Raw genomic sequence first — 20290 nt, forward strand, 5'->3', positions numbered from 1 at the left:
TTGTTATTATTAATATTGTTTTCTCCCTTTAACAGAATATTGACTACCAAATTGATTGGTTCATATTTTTAAGTGGGACAAATTATTTAATTGAGCATCAGCATATTTAGTTTTATTTTTCTAAGTGACTACATAGAAAATCAAGACAATGTCTTAAATTTGAATCTAGAACTTGATGATGTCAGTCAGGCACTCACAGAAGGCTTACAGGAATTACTTTAATATCTCCTATTTAAATAATAGCTCAAATTGTGCAGAATTGTAAATAAAACATGAAGTACTTCACGAGAGGCCGTAAGTCCCTTCTATACTGGTAAACTTGTATCTTCTTTTGCCAGACAATAGGAATGTTATGTGCTGATGCTTTTATGGAATATTGGCCAGATTGGGATAATGTTGGGATAAATGCATTGCTGGTGGATTTTTTTTTTACTGACTGATATGATTGTAATGAGGGAACATTCAAAGTTTTCAAGGAGGAAGAAAAAAAAAGGGAAAAAAAAAAGGAGACCTAACTCCAAAGTAGTTAATCCCTATCTTCCTCCAGTTTTACCCCGGTTTTACAACACCCATACCTGATATGGAATAACCCACTTCTTTTCTGAGTAATAATTCAATATTTATACAAAGCAGAAGAGGTTAAGGAGAAGAAATTGAGAGTCAGGTATTCCAAAATAGCCAAGTGCCTACTTAGTAAAGAACGAGATTTAAGACAGAAAGAAAACAGCCAAAGTTCATTTGAACACCCTAATCACAGTGATGCTAGTGGCTCTAGATCAAGCAGATGTGCAGTCAGCCAAATCTTCTTTCCAGGCAGCCCAATCTTTATTCCAGTATTTCTTTTACTGAAGTTTCATTCACACTGTAGTATTCCTACAACCACCTTAATATTCACTAGCTGGAGATTTTATGGTTTTGACAAAATTAATATATACTTCTACAGCAGCATTTTCTATCAGATCAGCAAAGACAATTGAATTTAATTATTGGCAATAACATATGCTCCCCTCTTTTCCTGGTGTGAAAGTATGTACCTTTGAAAAAACAGGTATTTCTAATACTTTTATAACTGTACTGAAATTAATTAAAAACTGATTGTTGAATTCCAGTTGAACAGTTAACAACACTGAAATGTTCTCTTTTAGTTTTTGTTGTTGTTTTGGGAGGAGAAAGAAATCATTAGAAAAACATGATAGCAAGACAGACATTTAGTCTTCTCTCAGCATTAATATCTCAACTGCAGGATATGTATAAAAAATATTTGTAATCTATTCTTCTTCTCTTTCTAAAAAAAATATATTTATTTCAGTTATTAGAATCTAAAAGAAGCAGTAAATTTACAAGTTCATAAACTTCTTGGCCGGTATGTCTTTCTGAATTTTACATTCCAAACTTTGCTAACTTAAAAAATTGGAGGAATTCGGCTGCTGGCTGCGAATTTACATTAACATATATTTTTATATATATTAATTATCAGTTACAACATTACGCAAGTAAATACGCTTAGGCAAGCATCCAAAAAATATCAATCATTTATTCACATAAAACAGCCTGTGATGATAATGCTAGAAACTTTAGGTTTCTAGGGTGGAAAATGCCTCCTTTTGCTATCAATTTCTATTGAGAATGCATCTGTGTTGCTACATAAGAGAGGTGCTCCATGAAGCAACCTCTTGCCCTGAGGCTCTGTGGTCCATACTGGGTACTACTCAGGGTAAGCCACCTCCAGCACAGATTGCATGCAGCTAAGAAGAAACCAGTTCTGAATCCTTCCAGGGCCCCATGTGGTGCCTTGTAGGCCTTGGACATAAATATTATTATACGCTCTCATTTCAGAATACCTGAAATAACATGAAATCTGTATTGCAGCCTTTCAGAGTGGTATTTTTATAGCACAAAAGTGTGGGTAGGTGTTGTATACAATAGGTTATGCTAAATGATCTAGTTTTATCAACACTTGCTTCTTTCTTTTTGATTCAGTCTGGAGCTTATCTAACAATGCGTAAACTGGAGGAATCCTAAGAACGCTTTTAAGCTTCTGTATCTAACTGCATGCCGAGACTGTGTCCTCATTTTGAGACCAGAGCCAGGCATGCAAGAGCTGGGTCCCTTCCTGACACAGAAGCACTGATTTCCACAGGAAGAAAACCTAAGATCATAATAATAGGAGTCATGTAATGATCTGTTCCAGTCCTTAGTCTGCACAATAAGGGACTAACGTCTGGCCCTCAGACCAAGCAGGACTATCAGGCTGACATCTGCAGCTGCTTAGTACTACTGCCACCCACTGCAGATTTTTCCTGGAAAGAAGCAACTGGGGTGGCACAAAACACACCCAGGAAAAGAGCTAACACTTCAGTAATCCAGGGATAAATAGTTCAAGCCTGTCCATTAATAAAATTCTTTTATTAATTAAGATAATAAACCTGTTTCTGAAGGGGCAATTAGACCCCAATTTACACTACATCATGAATCATAGATTAACATTGACAATGCCATCAATAGGCCATCCTTCTTCTGTAGGCCATCAGTATTCCCAAACAACAGTTATAGGTATCTAAACTTCAGAATAACTATATATTCACATGAATATTCAGTTCTTATAAGCAAATTTATAATGTGGGTTGTGACACCCTGAGAGCTTAATCCCGTAATTTCAATAACCAGAGTAGTAATTTATTTGAGTAGTCCCTACCTATTGACACTAAGGGAATTGCTGAGTTAATTTATAAACTGGAAAATTTAAAATAACAGGGCAGAATTAATCATAAACTTGGATTATAAAGAAAGGGATATTGAGAAAAGGTATTTCACTGAAAAAGATGTAAATAAACTTTCATTGATGTTTGGTGTTTTTTAGAACTGTTTCTCTGTAAGAGGCAAAATTATATATTTCTTAAGCATGCTACACCATCAAAAAGCAAGACAAGGGAAAGATAGTTCTCTTCTTTTCACACTGAAAAGTGAAGATGTTTGTGATCATGAATGATATTTATTACAGAAAGTGTGATTTCACATTCCAAATTTAGCCATTCTACTCTTCCATGCTAATTAACTTAAAATTTCACAGCAGCAAGGCATGCTTAATTGTATGTTAACTGCAGGATCTAAATTTATATATGCTGACATAAAATTAAAAATCCTGTTTGGTTTGGCAATGAATAAGTATACAGGTCAAAATATTTAGTGGTTAGCAAATTTGTGTGTACGTTTAGTAGAACCAAACAAGTTTGAAAATCTGAACATGGAAGTATGATAAAATGCCATAAAAAATAGATTCTGCGTTCTTTCTTTCAAAAGAAGAGTAAGCATAATTTACACATACTCATCAGCATAGAAAATTATTTTACTTCTTAATAAATTCTTTTGGATGACTGCATGCTGTTGCATTAAGGGGCAAAGTAGTTTTGGCAGAAAATAAACCCCCTTGCATTCTAACACTCCTCACCAAGGTGGGAGGCTAGGTGCGGCTAGGTTTAAATTCTGAGTGATGCCCAATTCACCACTATCAGCCCAGGCGTGTTTAATATAATAAACTGTTATGGTTCTGGATACACTAATAGCAGACTGCACCTTCAGCCCAGTCCTGCTCATGAACTAACATGGCCACGTTTTGGTCGCATTCAATGAGAAAATCCAAACGAGTAGCTGCCTACACAATACAGTTTAGTTAAACACCAGATACACAAGTTCTTTTGGATTGCCGGTGATAGTGACTGTCTGCAAAGCACGTGCGAATACTAAAGGTGCTAGCGATATAGCTCGGTTACAAAAGCGCTAAGTTATAAAACCACTCTATATAGAGATTTCTAAGTTTCCCGGGGAAGCACTTGGTATAGCCAAGTGTTCGAATCTTACCCATAAGCGTCCTTATGGGGTGTGGCGTCTGGGGAGATAGGCTCAGCCCGTCGACTGGTCCCAGAAGTCCACGATGGTGTCTTCCCTCACATCCCCCTTTTCTTGGGCTATTTTTCTACTATTTTTAATCTTCAAGGTGGAGTTTGCGTGACTCTAGTCATAAATAATTTCATTATGATTGGTGTAAAATTTTCTCACCTCACATTTTGCGAAAAATTCAGGGCGCAGACTCAAGGAGGAGTGGTCGCACCTTGGAAGTGGGTAGCTTTTGGGATGGATGTGTGTTTTGGTATTATAATGACATTATAATGAGCAAAGTTCACTAAAGGACAGCATTTCATCCAAAAAAATGACAGATTTTTGGTTCAGGGTAACAAGCGGGCAGTTTATCAGTTCTGTAAGACCTTCGAGGGCTCCATTTTGTCCCCAAGTTCCCAGTTTATCACAGAGTTTTAGTCGCAGTGTCTCCACTCCACTCCATCATTCACACTTTTTCTTCTGTGGTGACATCTTGTTCCCATGTTTGCTGGATTATCACAGGGTTTGGCCTTGGAGTCTCCACCCCACTGCACTCCCCATGTTGCTTTGCAAGAAATATTGTACAGGGAATCACAAATGTAGCGGATTCTTCACATACCAGCTGCGGTTGTATTTTACCCTAGAAGCCTTTTGATTTTAAACCTTTCCTTAATGCTTGAACAATGCTGTATTATTGATAATATTTAGTAATCATTCCACATTCTCCACCCCGTGACTATAGTCACTCAAGCTCCACCATATTCAAAACTGCTTGGGAATATCGCATATGCTTTTGTGGTGAGGGTTATCAAGTACAAATACATCTTGCGGAGCAATTAAGCGAGTTAAGCTTTTCATCATAATCCAAAGACTAACATACAAATTAATTATCAACACAAAACACGATGCAGTGAGTACTAGTAAAACAACCACAGGGTGAAGCATCTTGTTAAAGATTCCTGTAGCTGTTGGCGACCATCCAAAAAGAGTGTCCCACCATTCGTGTCTTCTGTCTTTTTTGATTCTTTCCAACGCTCGGTGTATCTCTTCAGTATCATGATGGACAGTAATCAGATTTTTTTGTCCATTTTCTTGGCCTCTTTTAACAGTCGCTTCATGTCATTGTGTTGTAGCAGCTTTTTCACTAAGGTGAGATTCATCCCAATGGGGGTAGGCAACAAATCACGAATCAGCATGTAGTTAGGCTGTAGCAACTGATAAGATGTGACAGGAGCTGAATAACTGAAATCACATCCAATAATGTTAGTAAAGTTACAAACACAAAGGTTTGAGTGGTTAGTTGTATCTACACCAACATCATCTAAGAACATAAAGTCACAAGGGGTTCTCACACAAACACATCCTTTTCCAATATATACAAGTCTCAGGTTTTTTTGTTGGAGTGTATTTCAAAATGTAGCCTGTCATTGATTGCATCGACAGCTGGGCTTGGATACAACTAAGAGCCAAAGAAACATTGTTTTGGGCCATATTAAGTGCATGTATAATCAGCTAGTGGTCCTTTTCACTCGTTTCTTCCCACTGAGGCAATATATTCGATAAAAGCCATTGGTGGCTTCCTAATGCTAGTAGAGAGGACTGTAGAGGATGTTTCGATTTGTTTAGCTCTCTAGTGGCTGTGACTAGCTTATTGGCAAGTACTTCAGCATCTGTACTGTTTAGTACTCCCAGTCCTGTTCCTAAAATACCAGTCACATCTCTCTTTGATCGTTTTGGAGAGATAAGAGTCTGTCTGTGTAACCATGCTGACCATCCTGCGTAAGATGTACCCAGGAATGGTGAGCTGGGAGGTTTGATTGCAGAGATATTAACCTGCACTGATAATTCCACTCGTCTGAGGGAATATGTTGGGTTAAACAGTATTTGTTGTTGACCTGTATGTTTAATGGCATAAGGGCCAATGTTGAAGGTGTAAGGTGTTAGACTAATGGGTGGCTGTGTAGGTACACCTTTAGAAGTTTGTTGGGGTACAGGTTTTGGGTTCTTTTTGATTCTGTTTGCCAGTTCGTCATTTTAGAACTTGGGCTTCCAAATAGCCATACATGATAAAAATAATATTACTGCCAGGATCAATGTCAAAATTCCTTGGAGGCACTTGAGGTTAGCGTAGGCCAATCCGTCGGTCCAGGTACAGTTCATTTAAGGTTCCTGTAAGACACAAAAGAAAAGAAAATCTTCTTGGTCTTATATGATCGACAGGGTTAGAAAGAGGTTTGTTTGGTGGAGATTGGAATAATAGGACACCATCCATACCTTTCTGCAACTTCGAAATTTTAACACTACCTGAAGAGATTGGCATGATTTCATTAATGCCTTCTAAATAAGCATACCACTTTCGAACTGTGGGTTTCTGAGCAATGCCGGCTGGTGGGGCTGTTCCTTTACAGACTACATCTAGGAGATGGAAAAGTCCCCAAATGATCACACTCTGCTCTTTTCTTATCTGCTTGGCTAGTTTCAATGCTCTCACTAGGGAGAGTAAAGCCTTGTCAAGGTCTGAATATTTGTTCTCAGTGTCATTAAAAGAGTGAGAGCTAAATTCTAGTGGTCTTTCTGGTCCTGCTGGTCCCTTCTGCCACAAATTGCAATGAGAACAATGTTCACTGAACCCCTATTCTATACTGTTACCCCCATTCTGTTACTGTTACTATTAACATCAACATCAACATCAATATCAACATCAACATTACATCAACATTAACTTTAACTTAACATCAAATAGTTGCACAAACTGAACTTTAAAAATGCTGAAGCTTATTACCCTTAAATAATGAGAAAACTTAGAACAGATTTTTTAACATAAAGACATTTTCATTTGTATATTTATAACAAATTTTCAAAATATACTTAAAGTGTGTTTACCATAGCTTCCAGTATTATTTTCTAAAACATACATAAATAAGAACTAGACTAAGGTAATAAAATTACCCTACATGGCTTATAAAAGTAATTTCTGAAGAATAATAATCTATCAATTCTTAATGATTTAATGTGAAATTCAATAATCAAAAAAGGTGGGTTTGTTTCCCTTTTATGTGTAGTTTTAAAATATATTGATTGGATTATTGGTTGGCCTTTCTTCAAATAATCTTGGAAAACTTTATGGAAAGTGAAAGAAGAAAAAAAAAATCATATTATTGCTGTTTTTGTGAAAAAAAAAAAAAAACAAGATATTATCTCTTATCTTTGAAATTTCCTGCAGAAAATATGCTGTACTTACTACAATATATACTGTGCTAGAAGATGATATTGAGAAATTGCTACTGTTTTTATGAAGTTCTATTTCTTCTAAATCTATCCTTTTGATAGCAATGAATATTATAAACGGATGTTTAAAACTCACTCATTGACATACATGAGTGGTTTAAGCCTTCTTTATTTAAAATAAATCAATACATAACATCATGTGAATGTTTCCTCCCTCAAAATTAACTTTGAAGAAACTGTTGTCAAAACATTTTTATTAATGATGTGTTACGCATTAGAGTAGTAGTTTAATCAAGGTACTGGACTTTCTAAAATAAAATAATATTATGCATAATAGTAGGATGCAGCCTGGGAAAGCTCTGTATTCATCTCACTCACAGATATGTTTGTTCAAAAATTCATTTCAAATTCTAACTTTGATTCTACATGCGAAGGGAAAACAAGGAGGCAAAAGTTTTGAGGTGGATCTGACTAAAGATTTTCTAGCTAGTCTAGTTCCTAGTTGCTGTTCCTAGAGAGATACACGAACCTGGAAAAGCAACTGCAAGACAATTAAAATACCTAAGGACACTGCTGGTGACTCTAGACATCCAGTTGTCAGCAGCGGAATCAAGCCCCAGCAGTAGAGCAGAGGTCCCAAAGTTCCTCTCTTGTACTTGCCGGACTCCTTTGGACTTTAAAATACCATAGCACTTTTCAAGTAGAGCTAGAGATGGAAATGGAAAAGCACATCTCAAGTGGGCAACTGAACCAAGCTTCTGAAGATAGGTTTCTGAATATCTAGTTGAATAGCATCATTGCTGATGGAACTCCTTCAAAGATCTTTCTTACATCTACAATAAAATACTAATCTAAAAAGTAGTACTAATCTAAAAGTCTATTTAATTCATATAAACAGTGAATACCATCAGCAAAACACACATGAAAATAAAAGTAATGTGTAGGTAGCAGAACCTGAACTTACCAACATGAAAAAATTGGTTTTAGGGGGTGGAAAACCAGCTTCCATCAAGTTGGTGTATTTATAGAGCAGTCATATGACAAGTTGTCAAAACATGAGAGGAATTCCTGGAAACTAACACAATTGCAGTGTGGAAAAAGTTTAAATGAACTTTCAAACTGTATAAACAGCAAACTCTAGATTTTGACATTTTTTACTGTAAATAAAAAATATTAAAAATAAAGCTGTCCATACTGATATTTGCCTTACCATGTAACTGAACATTACACCTAAAATAAATAAATATCAAAGTGAAAACACCCAGTTTTCATATGGAAACATAAGAAGCAGTCCATTAATAATACATGTGCATGACAAGAGTTGCATTTTCACTTCGATGTCCACCTGAATTAAATCAGAGAATCTTACCTGTGGTAGATGATAAAGGTATGCTGCAAGAAGCACAAATGTATCTGACTTGTCAGACCTGGAGAGAGTGAATTCTAATTTTGGAGGAGCCATTTATACCTCCTCTGTGCCTATACAGTAGTTCATCCACAAATCTACTATGAAAACATTGTCTATACAGATGAAACCTGATTGTCCTCACCCATCGTGGGTCAAACAGCCCTGCTGTGTCAACTTCTTCTCTACCCTCCTGTTCTCTGATGTATGATATTTTGGAATATGTCAACGTATGACATTAGATTGATAAAAATTGGCTCCAGTTAGCAACTTTTCATTCCCCCGGATCTATACTACTTTTTTAACTCAGTTTGGACATTTTCATATTTTTCTTGAAGAATTTAAAATTGGCAATCCCTATGTGAGATATACAGACAGTCTTTTTAACCTTCTGTTGTAAATGCTGAACAAAAAATGTTTATTCTAAGGACCACTACCCACATTGTAAGCAGAACTGGTAAACTTACAAGCACTTTAAAATCCTTTAAACATGTTAAAGACAACAGGAAGTGTGTGGTGATGCCTATAATGTCAATTTCTTCTGTTTAGACTCTGCTCTCTAGACTCGCTAGCTGATTTTAAGCTCTTCTTTAATCTACTTAGTGAGAAACTATTTTAAGACTTCTAAGACTGCTCTGTATAGAGCATACAGAGAAGAGTATGTCTGTTTAATATATAATATATACTCAATAATATATACTACCTCATGATCTTTCCCTGATAGTTATGCTTCTAAGAAGAATTACACAACACACTAAATAAGATTGATGATGTGTATAAAGAAAAGCTGAATTACGTGCATAATAGAGCATGGACAATATAGCACTATTAAATTAATTATATTTTCAGGTAATAATTATAACGTTAAAAGAATCAGCAAGAGTTTTACAAGCACAAGAAACACTTTACTACTCTGTGAAAAATAGCTTTGAGGCCCTTGAAGTTCTTTTGTGTTAAATTCAAAGGTCTGTGGTTTAATTTCAAAAGATCAAGAAATAAAAATATCCAATGAGTAGGGGAATGCATTTTGTTTCCCTGGTCTTCTACATCAGACACTAAAAATCAGTTCACCACCTCCTTAGGTCTGACCAAAGGACTACATGCCACTTAAAGGTACATGTTCTTCTCTTTGATCAAAGTCAGGAATTCTTACCTAGTCCTGAACAGTGTCTCTAAAGAAAGTTAAGGTTTATGCATGATTGCGAGAGGTTGCTGTTCCTATTCATAGATCTAAAACATAGATCTAAAACAACAAAATGCCATATTCAAAATAGATCTTTTCACATGTAATCGGATTTTCCAGTTTGCAAAGCTTTGTTGAGCATGCAGATTTCAGCCTTGGTAGCAAAAGTTCAAATACAAACAATACAACATAACAGATTCAAGAAACACAAGAAATAGATCTCTGTCCTTCAACAGTCTCAGATTATTTTTTTTATCTTTATATCCACCATAATCTTTTTTTTTATTTGGTCATTGTTACAGTAGAAATGTATGCCATCAGTCTGGGTTTAAACCAATTTCCAGTTTAAAATATGTAAGAAGTTAGTATTTCAGTTTAAAACCCTAAATAATTTTGCTATGGAGAATATATATTAAACAACTTTTATGTTATCACTTGAATTATGCTCTGAAACTGCAATGAGTCCTCTTGGTCATAACGTGTTAAATGTTGCCATTTCAAGTCCTTAAATCACATCCTCAACACCATCAAATGATATGTTTATTTATCTTCTTTTAGTAATTTCAAAACAAAACCCCCTTGTTAAGAAGGTAAAATACAGTAAAAATAAAGAGTTTCATGACTTACTATCCTTGTACAAAATTTCTGTAAGAAAACTGTTGTAAATTTTGCTGGGTTTGTTGTTGTTGTTCTAAATCAGTTACAATAACTCCACCAATCTAAAAGATGTATTATCTTCATCGCCCTGCTAATGCCTCATTATGCTTATTTTTGTGCCTTGGTGACAGTAAATTCTAAAAGAATCAGTTCTGACCATGTTTTCATAAACTTTTTTTATAATACAGAGCTACTTGATTAATTTTTACTAGTATCCACTAGGCAATTTTACTGAGATCCACTGCTTTTTATTGAAGTCTATTTTACAATTTTATGAAGATAATTTCAAGAGAATCACAGAATCATAAAATCATAGAATACTTTGGGTTGGGTGGGACCTTTAAAGGTCATCTGGTCCAACCTCTCCTGCATTGAACAGAGACTTCTTCAACTAGATCAGGTTGCTTAGAGCCCTGTCCAATCTGACCTTGAATGTTTTCAGGGATGGGGCACCTAACACATCTATGGGCAACCTATTCCAGTGTTTCACCACACTCATTGTAAAAAATTCCTTCTTTATGTCTAGCCTGAATCTACCCTCCTGTAGTTTAAAAACATTACCCTTTGTCCTTTCACTACAGACCATACTAAACAGTCTGTCCCCATCTTTCTTACAGGGACCTTTATGTATCAAAATACCACAATAAGGTCTCCCCAGAGGCTTCTCTTTTACAGACTGAACAACTCCAACTTTCTCAGTTTGTACTCACAGGAGACTTGCTCCAGCCCCCATTTTTGTGGCTCTCCTCTGGACCTGCTCCAACAGAACCATGCCTTTCTCATGCTGTGGGCACCAGAGCTCTATGCAGTATACCATGTGGGGTCTCACCAAAGCGTACCTCCCTCGACCTGCTGGCCTCGCTTCTTTTGACGCAGCCTAGGATGTGGTTTGACTTGTGGGCACCAAGCGCACATTGTCAGTTCACATCCAGCTTTTCATCCTCCAGTACCCCCAATATTTCTTGGCAGGGCTGCTCTCAATCCTTTCGTCCTCCAGCCTGTATTGATACCAGGGGTTTCCTCAAACCAGGTGCAGGACCTTTCACTTGGCCTTGTTGAGTCTCATGATGCTCACACCGCCCCACTTCTTGAGCTTGTCCAGGTCCCTCTGGATGGCACCCCATTCCTCAGGCACGTCGGCCACACCACTCAGCTTGGTGTCATCTGCAAACTTGCAGAGGGTGCATTCAATCCCACTGTCTATGCCATTCACAAATATATTGAACATTACTAACCCCAATATGGACCCCTGGGGGACACCACTTGTAACCAATCTCGATCTAGACATTGAGCCATTGACACTACCCTCCGGATGTGACCATCCAACCAACTCCTCATCCACTGAACAGTCCCTCCATCAGATCCATATCTCTCCTATTTTGAGAGAAGGATGTTGTGGGGGACAGTGTCAAAAGCCTTACAGAAATGCAGCGAGATGACATCCGTAGCTCTCTCCTTGTCCACTGATGTAGTCGCTCCATCATGGAAGGCCACTAGGTTGGTCAGGCAGAACTTGCCCTTGGTGAAGCCATACTGGCTGTCTCAAATCACCTCCCTGTCCTCTATGTGCCTTACCGTAGCTTCTAGGAAGATCTGTTCAGTGATCTTCCCAGGCACAGCGGGAGGCTGATGTAATGTCCTAGCAGTGCTAAGCTACTTGTCTGTGAAGCAGGGATCTGCAGATGCTGGAACTGCAGGTGTTTTTTCATTACCTAGGAGGACACTAAAAAAAAACAAGGTCTAGACAGAAATACAAGTATGGAAACCTCTGGGAGTCCAGGAAAAAAAGATAATGTTTGTGATCTGGATGAAGACCAGAAATCAAATTTTGTCTGGTGCCCCTCTATCAATCACATGTGAAGGCAGAAAACCATCTTCTTCAGACCATTTAATACACTATACAACAGCCTCAAATCCAATATTTTGTTTAATATATGTAGATTTGTGTTCCACATATGCTGGAAGGACCACATTATGCACATTTCTAGAAGAGACAAAAGGTGCTTAGTTGATCTGTTGTTCCTGGCTCTGAATAGGCTATATTTGCTTTTGTTTTGCCTGAAAGACTCCTACATTCTTCCTGCCCGTTAAATCTAAGGCATTGCCACAATCTAATAAGTGTAATAATACAAAGATTTTGGACCAGGTGTCTATTCAGCTTACTTTGGAAGCACCTTTCACATTAATGATTGCTGACACTGAAATTGCTAAATCTATTATCAGTCTAAGTCTTTGAGTACAAGGCATGTTGATGAATCAATCTCATCTTGTGAGCAGTGCAGAAGGAAGATACTGCTCATGAAATCTCCTTCAGACATCCTTGATCAGAATATTTTTGCTTAGATTTGTCTGGCATGCAAAGAATCAATCATGTCCAATACAGCTAGGGTTAGGGTTTTTTAAAATGGATTTCCAAATGAGTTCTCTTTGATCAACTATTTAATATTGGTTGTTTACAGCTAAGCATCTGCATGCGTTATCAGTTAGGTTTTCACACCTGATAATATTGTTAGGTCACTGATAAACTAATAGTTCTGTTTACCTGTTCTGATACTTTATTTGCAACTTTTGTTTTGTTTCCTCTACGTAATAGTGAGTTTTAACTCTATTTCAGTTCACAGCACTGCAGCATGGCCAAAACAAGCCTTTTTGCTTAAAGTAATTTTAAATATGATTTATATACATGCAACTACCTGCTTAGAAACTGATCACAGCAAAAAGTGCCACAGACAAAATTACCTGCAGGGTTGAGTTTAAAAGCCTATCTCATAGTTATTTTTTCCCCTAAAATATTTTTTTTCTCTTGATTGATATTAGCACTACTGGTTTTTTTTTTTCACACTATCAAGTGATTTTTTTCAATACCTAAAAGTTTAAAACATTAATAAATATACAGAGATTCACATAATCTAGAGAAAGGGGTGAGAAAAAGGATACTTCTGAACATCTCATAGTAGATCTTACTTTTCAGATCTCATTAACAGTACTTTTGATTGTACATATAATTGGTAGTCTGAAAACACTGCATATGCTATTTATACTATTTAAGATTTAAATAATTTCAGTTAGAGTTTAAATATCTTTTGTTTTCCTGGTAACTGTTAGTCTCACTCAATATCCATGCCTTTTCTGTTCATTTATAGTTAAAGGGGTTATCCAGGCTTACTGAGAGTGACAGTGTCATCTAAGAAGAAAGGAAGAGAAGAAATAGAAAGGTTCCATCAAAGTAGGTACATTGAGAAATACTTCTGACAAGAGCCAGACAGAAACTGACAGCAGCTGGATTATGCAATCAGTTTATATAACTATGTAAAGAGATCTTCAAGAGTAGGTGAAGGTGTTTTTGAATTTTCTGGATTCTATAACATCTGTGGATACGATTTCACTCTTAGGCACAGGGAAAGCTTTTATGTTGCAACACATGAAACTGAAGATATGTCTGCAAAATACAAACCATTTCTCAGGAAAATGAATTCATTCTTTGCTACCCAATACACATTAAAAAGTAAGAGCAATCAGTGAATATGCAGGCTGATATTTTTCATGGGTAACAGATGTGCACTGCATGGACCCTTCAGGTCAAAAAAATCAATGAGGGGAAAATGCTTACTTTCCAGGTTGTTTTTTGTTTTTGTTTTTGTGGGTTTTTTTGTTTTGTTTTGTTTTGTTGTTGTTGTTTGGTTGGTTGGTTGGTTTTGGTTTTGGTTTTTTTTGCTATTGCTATCCTTCCAAAGTGATGATGGTAAACCCATTCAAACAGTGACCTAGCAGCAGTTTGACATTTTAAAAGATCAAAAACCACCATGTTAGATGTCTAGGGAGCCCCCAGACTGCAATAATACCAAAAAGAAAAGTAGTAAAGTAAGAACCAGCATATGGCATGCAGTTCCATTTCTTGCTATTGATTCTGAAACTGCTGAAGTGGAACTTCTTTATCAGCTGCTACATAATCAGCAAGTCAAAGCAATGCATCTCTGTCTGAAAATACAGTAAAACCACTGTGCCAATTTAATCAGAAGGTATCAGTTAGAGAAACCTGGAGAATTACATGACATTACATACTGATGGGTGTAAGATTGTCGAGTTTGATAACTGACAAGTTGGTAAGCTGCAAACTGCCAAGAAATGCCTGGAAACACACTGATCTTGAATTATTAGACCAACAGATTTCTGTCCATAGTCATACATGGAAGTAGCGATCTGATTTACTGAAAATGAAGACAAAAATAGATATTAGTAAATATCTGGTCAATATGTGGTAAATATATGATCAAAATAGTAATTAAGTAATATGTAATTAAGTAATGGTAACAGTAATTGAGACATTATCATATAGAATGTGAAATGTTCTTAATGCTCACTAATTTGTTATTTACAGCATTATGGCATATAGTAACAGGACTCTACGCCCTATTAAAATTACAATTTTAAAATATATCAGAGGTTCTGGGCCCCTGCACAAAACTAACACAACTGATCTGTGATTGATCTATCTACACATGTAACCAATATCAGAGGAAAGATGTTAAGATATCATAGAATCACAGAATCATAGAATCGTTTAGGTTGGAAAAGACCTTTTAAGAACAACCAATCCAACTGTTAACCTAGCACTGCCAAAACCACCACTAAATCATGTCCCTAAGCACCACATCTACAAGTATTTCAATACCTCCAGGGATGGTGACTCAACTATTTCCTGGACAGCCTGTTCCAATGCTTGACAACCCCTTCTGTGAAGAAATTTTACCTAATATCCATCCTAGATCTACCCTGGCGTAACCTAAGGCCATTTCCTCTTGTCCTATTGCTTGTTACTAGTGAGAAGAGGTCGACCCCCACCTCTCTACAACCTCCTTTCAGATAGTTGTAGAGAGTGATAAGGTCTTCCCTCAGCCTCATTTTCTCCAGGCTAAACAACCCAAGTTCCCTCAGCCGCTCCTCAGAAGACTTGTGCTCTAGACTCTTTACCAGCTCTGTTGCCCCTCTCTGGACACGCTCCAGCACCTCAATGTCTTTCTTGTAGTGAGGGACCCGAGACTGAACATAGTATATGCGGTCTCACCAGTGCCAAATACAGGGGGACAATCACTCCCCTAGTCCTGCTGACTTACTGAGGGTGCACTCAATCCCCTCATCCAGATTGTTGATAAAGATATTGAACAGAACTGGCCCCAATAACGAGCCCTGGGAAACACCACTTGTGACCTACCGCCAACTGGATTTAACCCCATTCACTCTCTGGGCATGGCCATCCAGCCAGTTTTTTACCCAGCTAAGACTACACCTGTCCAACCCATGAGCAGCCAGTTTCTCCAGGAGAATGCTGTGGGAAATGGTGCCTAAAGGCTTTACTAAAGTCCAGGTAAACATCCACATTCCCTCATCCACTAAGCTGGTCATCTTGTTATAGAAGGAGATCAGGTTAATTAAGCAGGACCTGCCTTTCTTGTTGCCACGCTGATTGGCATTATACTTACTTGGTCATTATAGGCTACACCTGCAATAGCGAGTAAAGCAGATTATTAGAAGCAGACATAGAGTGAAATATTTTGTCCTGAGAAGTCTACACTATATACCTTTCATATTTTATTTATTTATGTATGTATTTATTTATGTATATCAGAAGTAACTTTGGATTATTCCACAGACTGAATGCTCATTTGTGGCTAGATATTCTCCTGGATATGTTCCAGTTTACATCCAGAAGAAATCCAGCTCGTGAACACAGTGTTCATTCCATGATGCAAACCAAGAACACAGTAAGTGACAAAGAGATAAGAGATAAAGAGATTTGCTTCAAAACTACACTCCTGATCCTTACCAAAATGCTATTGCAGACAGTTATACCTGCTCAGCTTCAATGAACCTCCAAAATCATGAGAAATTTGTCATTAGAGAAGAATTGGGTAAATAAGATACTTTTTGACATAAAGGAAACAAAACCAGAGATGAAATGGTGATGTCCATGTTTATTTAAATCTTATAGCCTTTGTTTAATACTTGTGTTTTTCCCATTCCCACAGTCCTTTAAGAGTGGGTGCTCCTAGTGTGTATTACATTTAAAGTTCATCCGAAGTCTGATGTTTTGTTGAGACAAGTGTGTTTCTCTTCAAACAACATTTGGAGTGTTTGGGTCTGACTTTGTATATAGATTCACAGCATTTCAGTAGTTCTTACATATTCAGATGTTCCCTTCACTGCTTATGCTTACTTCCCGCCCCCCCCCGAAGGACTTGTAAAATGTAAAAGCTACCTGGTAGAACAACTTAAGTCTAGCTTGCTATAAATTGCTGTCTCTGTGTAACAGTCATTTGTGCATATATTTTCATATATATGCACACAAACACATATATAATAGTGACCATATAGACACAATTTGTGCCTAATATATATGTATATAATAATTCAGACTTTGTATACACTCCAGTGTAAGAATTATGAAGGAATCTATATCATCCGTGCCCTCTTTTTTTTAATGCTGTTTGGTGTTCTTCTGTTTAGAATGCTGTCATTACTTTGAAGTTGTAGATTTGCCATCTCCATAAGAATACCCTATCTATAATCCCATGTTTGAGACTATGAACTTAGGTAAAAGTCTCAGCTTTACTGTGACCTTTCTTTCCAACTACAAACCCATATATCAACCTAACTGTCTGTTACATCTTTTCATAATCATGAGCTTTACGAGGCAAGGAAAGTTCTCGGTCAGTGCTCTGACAGTCTGAGAAGATTTTTATTTATAAGGTATTCTAAGTATCAATAATAATAGGCCACAGTATTACTTATGCCCTTCATAATTGCAAGCTTGGAGACCCATGAATCTCTTAGAGTCACAAATCTCTCAAAGATATAGGGAAGATCCAAGCTGTGCAGTGCCTGCCCTTGACAAGAATTCTGTATCTTGAGTCACAGCACTATTTGCAGAGTTTTGTACTGAATATACTGACATAATGATTGCAGCAGCAGATTATAAATAGCTGCATTTATACATAGCTCTAAACTAAAAGAGCAGCAGCTTGCTTGAGACATTTTTAGTAAGATTTTTTCCCTCTGTCTTTAATGTATTCCTTTCTCCATTAGGCTTCAGAGAATCCTGGGCTTGAAGCTTTAAAACTTATGATTCCTCAACATGAAAACACACAGTTCTTAATCACATTTTAGGTGTTGTCGTTTTCAGAGAGAGGAGAGGCATCTGTACGCTTGTCCTGTTCCTTAGCAACAGAGCAAGGGGAGCTCAGGAGACTCCACTGGTGGGAGCCTGAGCTGCTCACGTGTTGCTCTCAATATCTCTCTCCACCTGTCACAGCCTACGGGAGGACCAAAATCAAAACCAGCTTTCCAAGGAAAGGTTCTGTATATATGATTTAATACTACTCCACACCAAATGTGTGATAACTGAACACTAAATTTGCTTGGTTAAGCATCCAGTTGTCAGGAGGGGGGAGAAAAAAAAGTGACAAACACGTGTGCTAAGCTCTCAGCTATGCCAGTTAAATTCTCTTACAAGTTTTGCAGTGTTTCTTGCTCATGTTGAAGATACTGAGTAAAATCTTGGTAGTTTCAAGGACAGAAAATTCTCATCATTTCCATTTTCTATACAGCTCAATTTGTGGAGCCATAGTAAGTTCAGCTTTCCTTTGAAAATATAAATAACTTGTCTAACCTTCATGGTACTTCATAGTCACTAGACAGGACATCTTAAATGTAATGTGATAATTTAAACAGTAGTAAAATAAATAAATAAATACCCCAAATGCACCCCTTCCCCGAGGTTTTGAGACACTTTAGATTAATCCCACCTAACTTTGCGCACACAGCTGTGGCATTATAAGAGGTCATTGTCCTACTCTCTGTCTATAGTAAATGGTAAAGATAATTCTGATTTCTGACTCCACCACCTCTACCCCGACAGCAGTGCCCTGTCAGGAGCTAGGGCAAGGTCTTTCTCTTAAAAATGTTAATTGTACTGACTGAGGTTTTGATTCCACATACATGGTCTGTGCTCCCTTTTTGTCACAACAGGATTTTGAGTGTGACAGTAGGCCGTGTCATCCTCTCAGAAGATTTTTCAATTCTTTTCTCCCCTTAGAGGGAAACTTAGCACAACTAATTTTTCAGCTGAGGTTCCACTACTCCTTCCCCAAGTATCTGAGATTAATTTAGGACACATCTCATGAATTTTTGAACATCGAGGTGACAAAACTGTTTTGTTGGCTTCAGGTGAAGGCTTAAATGAGACACCCCCCCCCCCCAAAAAAAAAAAAAAAAAAAAAATCCAAATCACAAAATGCACCATTGTTGGATAACAGAGAGCAATAAATCTGTCATCTGCCTCCTACCCCCATACTTTCAAGATGCCCAGAAAAGTGAAGCATTGTAGCCTGTTTGAATCCTCCTCTTTTTAACCAACAGGTGCTGAAGGTTTTATGTCTCATCCCAGCTATCCCCTCCCTATTCTCCACTGTCATTGATGCTTTCAACCAGGGAAAAGACATAGGAAGTGATTTAACTTGGCTCAAATGTGTGTGTATATGATATTGGTGAGTGTTTGAAAGAACAAGCTTGGAGAGAGAAAGTCCCATCCCATGGAGGAAAGTGTAAGGTAGAGTAGGTTCCAGAAAACATTGGGCAGGGAGAGGATGTCCTATATTGCTTACTAAGCTGGCAGATTGTGACCACATGTTTTAAAAAAAAAAATAGTCCAGTTTGTTTTAGGAAAACAGAGCCTTGAGCTGCTGTCAAAGCATAAACAAAATCATCTTCCCAGTATGATCAGCATAATCATACATTAGGTTCTTCCACATTGTGACTTACTGAGCCAACAATCTAAAACTGAGTGCTCATGCTCACAAAAAAATACTTGTCTGTATCTTAGAGTTGAACAATTTCATATCTTTTTACATACTTACGAAGATTGGTGCTAGCGTGAAATAATGTATAGATGGCCTACTCTTATTCCTTGTGTGTATGCTTACACTGTGATATTAGAGGCAATATATATACTTCATTTTTTTTAATACAAGCAAAATGTTCATGGTGACAACACAAAAAGAAGTGCTGAGGTCTGAGATGGAGAGAAAGGATTCTAAGTCCTCTCAATGAATGGCATTTTCTGTGGCTTTTGTCCAGAAAATTCGTTTTCTTAACAATTTTAATACTTTAATTCATTATTGTACAAATATTTACAGGTTACTCAAAGCCCTTATGTGTTTTATTTTAGTTTGCTATCATTCTAACCATCCAAAATTGCATGTTGTTTTTCCTCCTCCCCATCTCTAGATCTGTTGTGCTGACTTTTTGCAACTTGATAGATCATGAAGTAACTTTTCTTAAGCCTCTTGCTCTTCATTTCTGCTGACATAAGAGTAAATAGATTTTGAGCAAGTCTAAATTATGTATCAGGACTTTCTTTCTTCTAGTACTTATGTATAATTCTTACAGAATTTTGGCCAGTTTCAGCCTTTCAGTTCCTTCATTTATGAAACGGAAATAATAACTATTCCCTTACTCCACAGAAAAATGTTTGCTGCTTCTCAGTGAAAGTTGAAGTCTTGTGAGATTAATTAAAACAAATGAGTAGAAGGAATACAAAGCAAGCTTATGTTTGCTCATTTGTTAGGGCTAAGACAATAAAGTAGGGACTGGAATAGAACAGAACAGGATACTTTTTTCAAAATCTGGAGTTTATGAGTGTTTGGAAATAAGTTCAGGCAACTAATTTAAACATTTAGATATTCTTAATCATCTGAAATTATATTAGTTAAATGTAAACATACCAAATTTTGCAAAAAGTCCTATGCCAAGGCTATTCAGTCTGCTGACCCACATTTGCTCTGGCTGCAGATTGTAATATTCAAAGGTGGTCTTCTGTCAAAACAAATTACCACATACTATGTTTCCAGGGAGACACTTTTTATTTCTCTACCATACTTAGGCTT

This window comes from Vanellus vanellus (genome assembly GCF_965231255.1).
Source record: "Vanellus vanellus genome assembly, chromosome: 1".
Lineage (NCBI taxonomy): Eukaryota > Metazoa > Chordata > Aves > Charadriiformes > Charadriidae > Vanellus > Vanellus vanellus.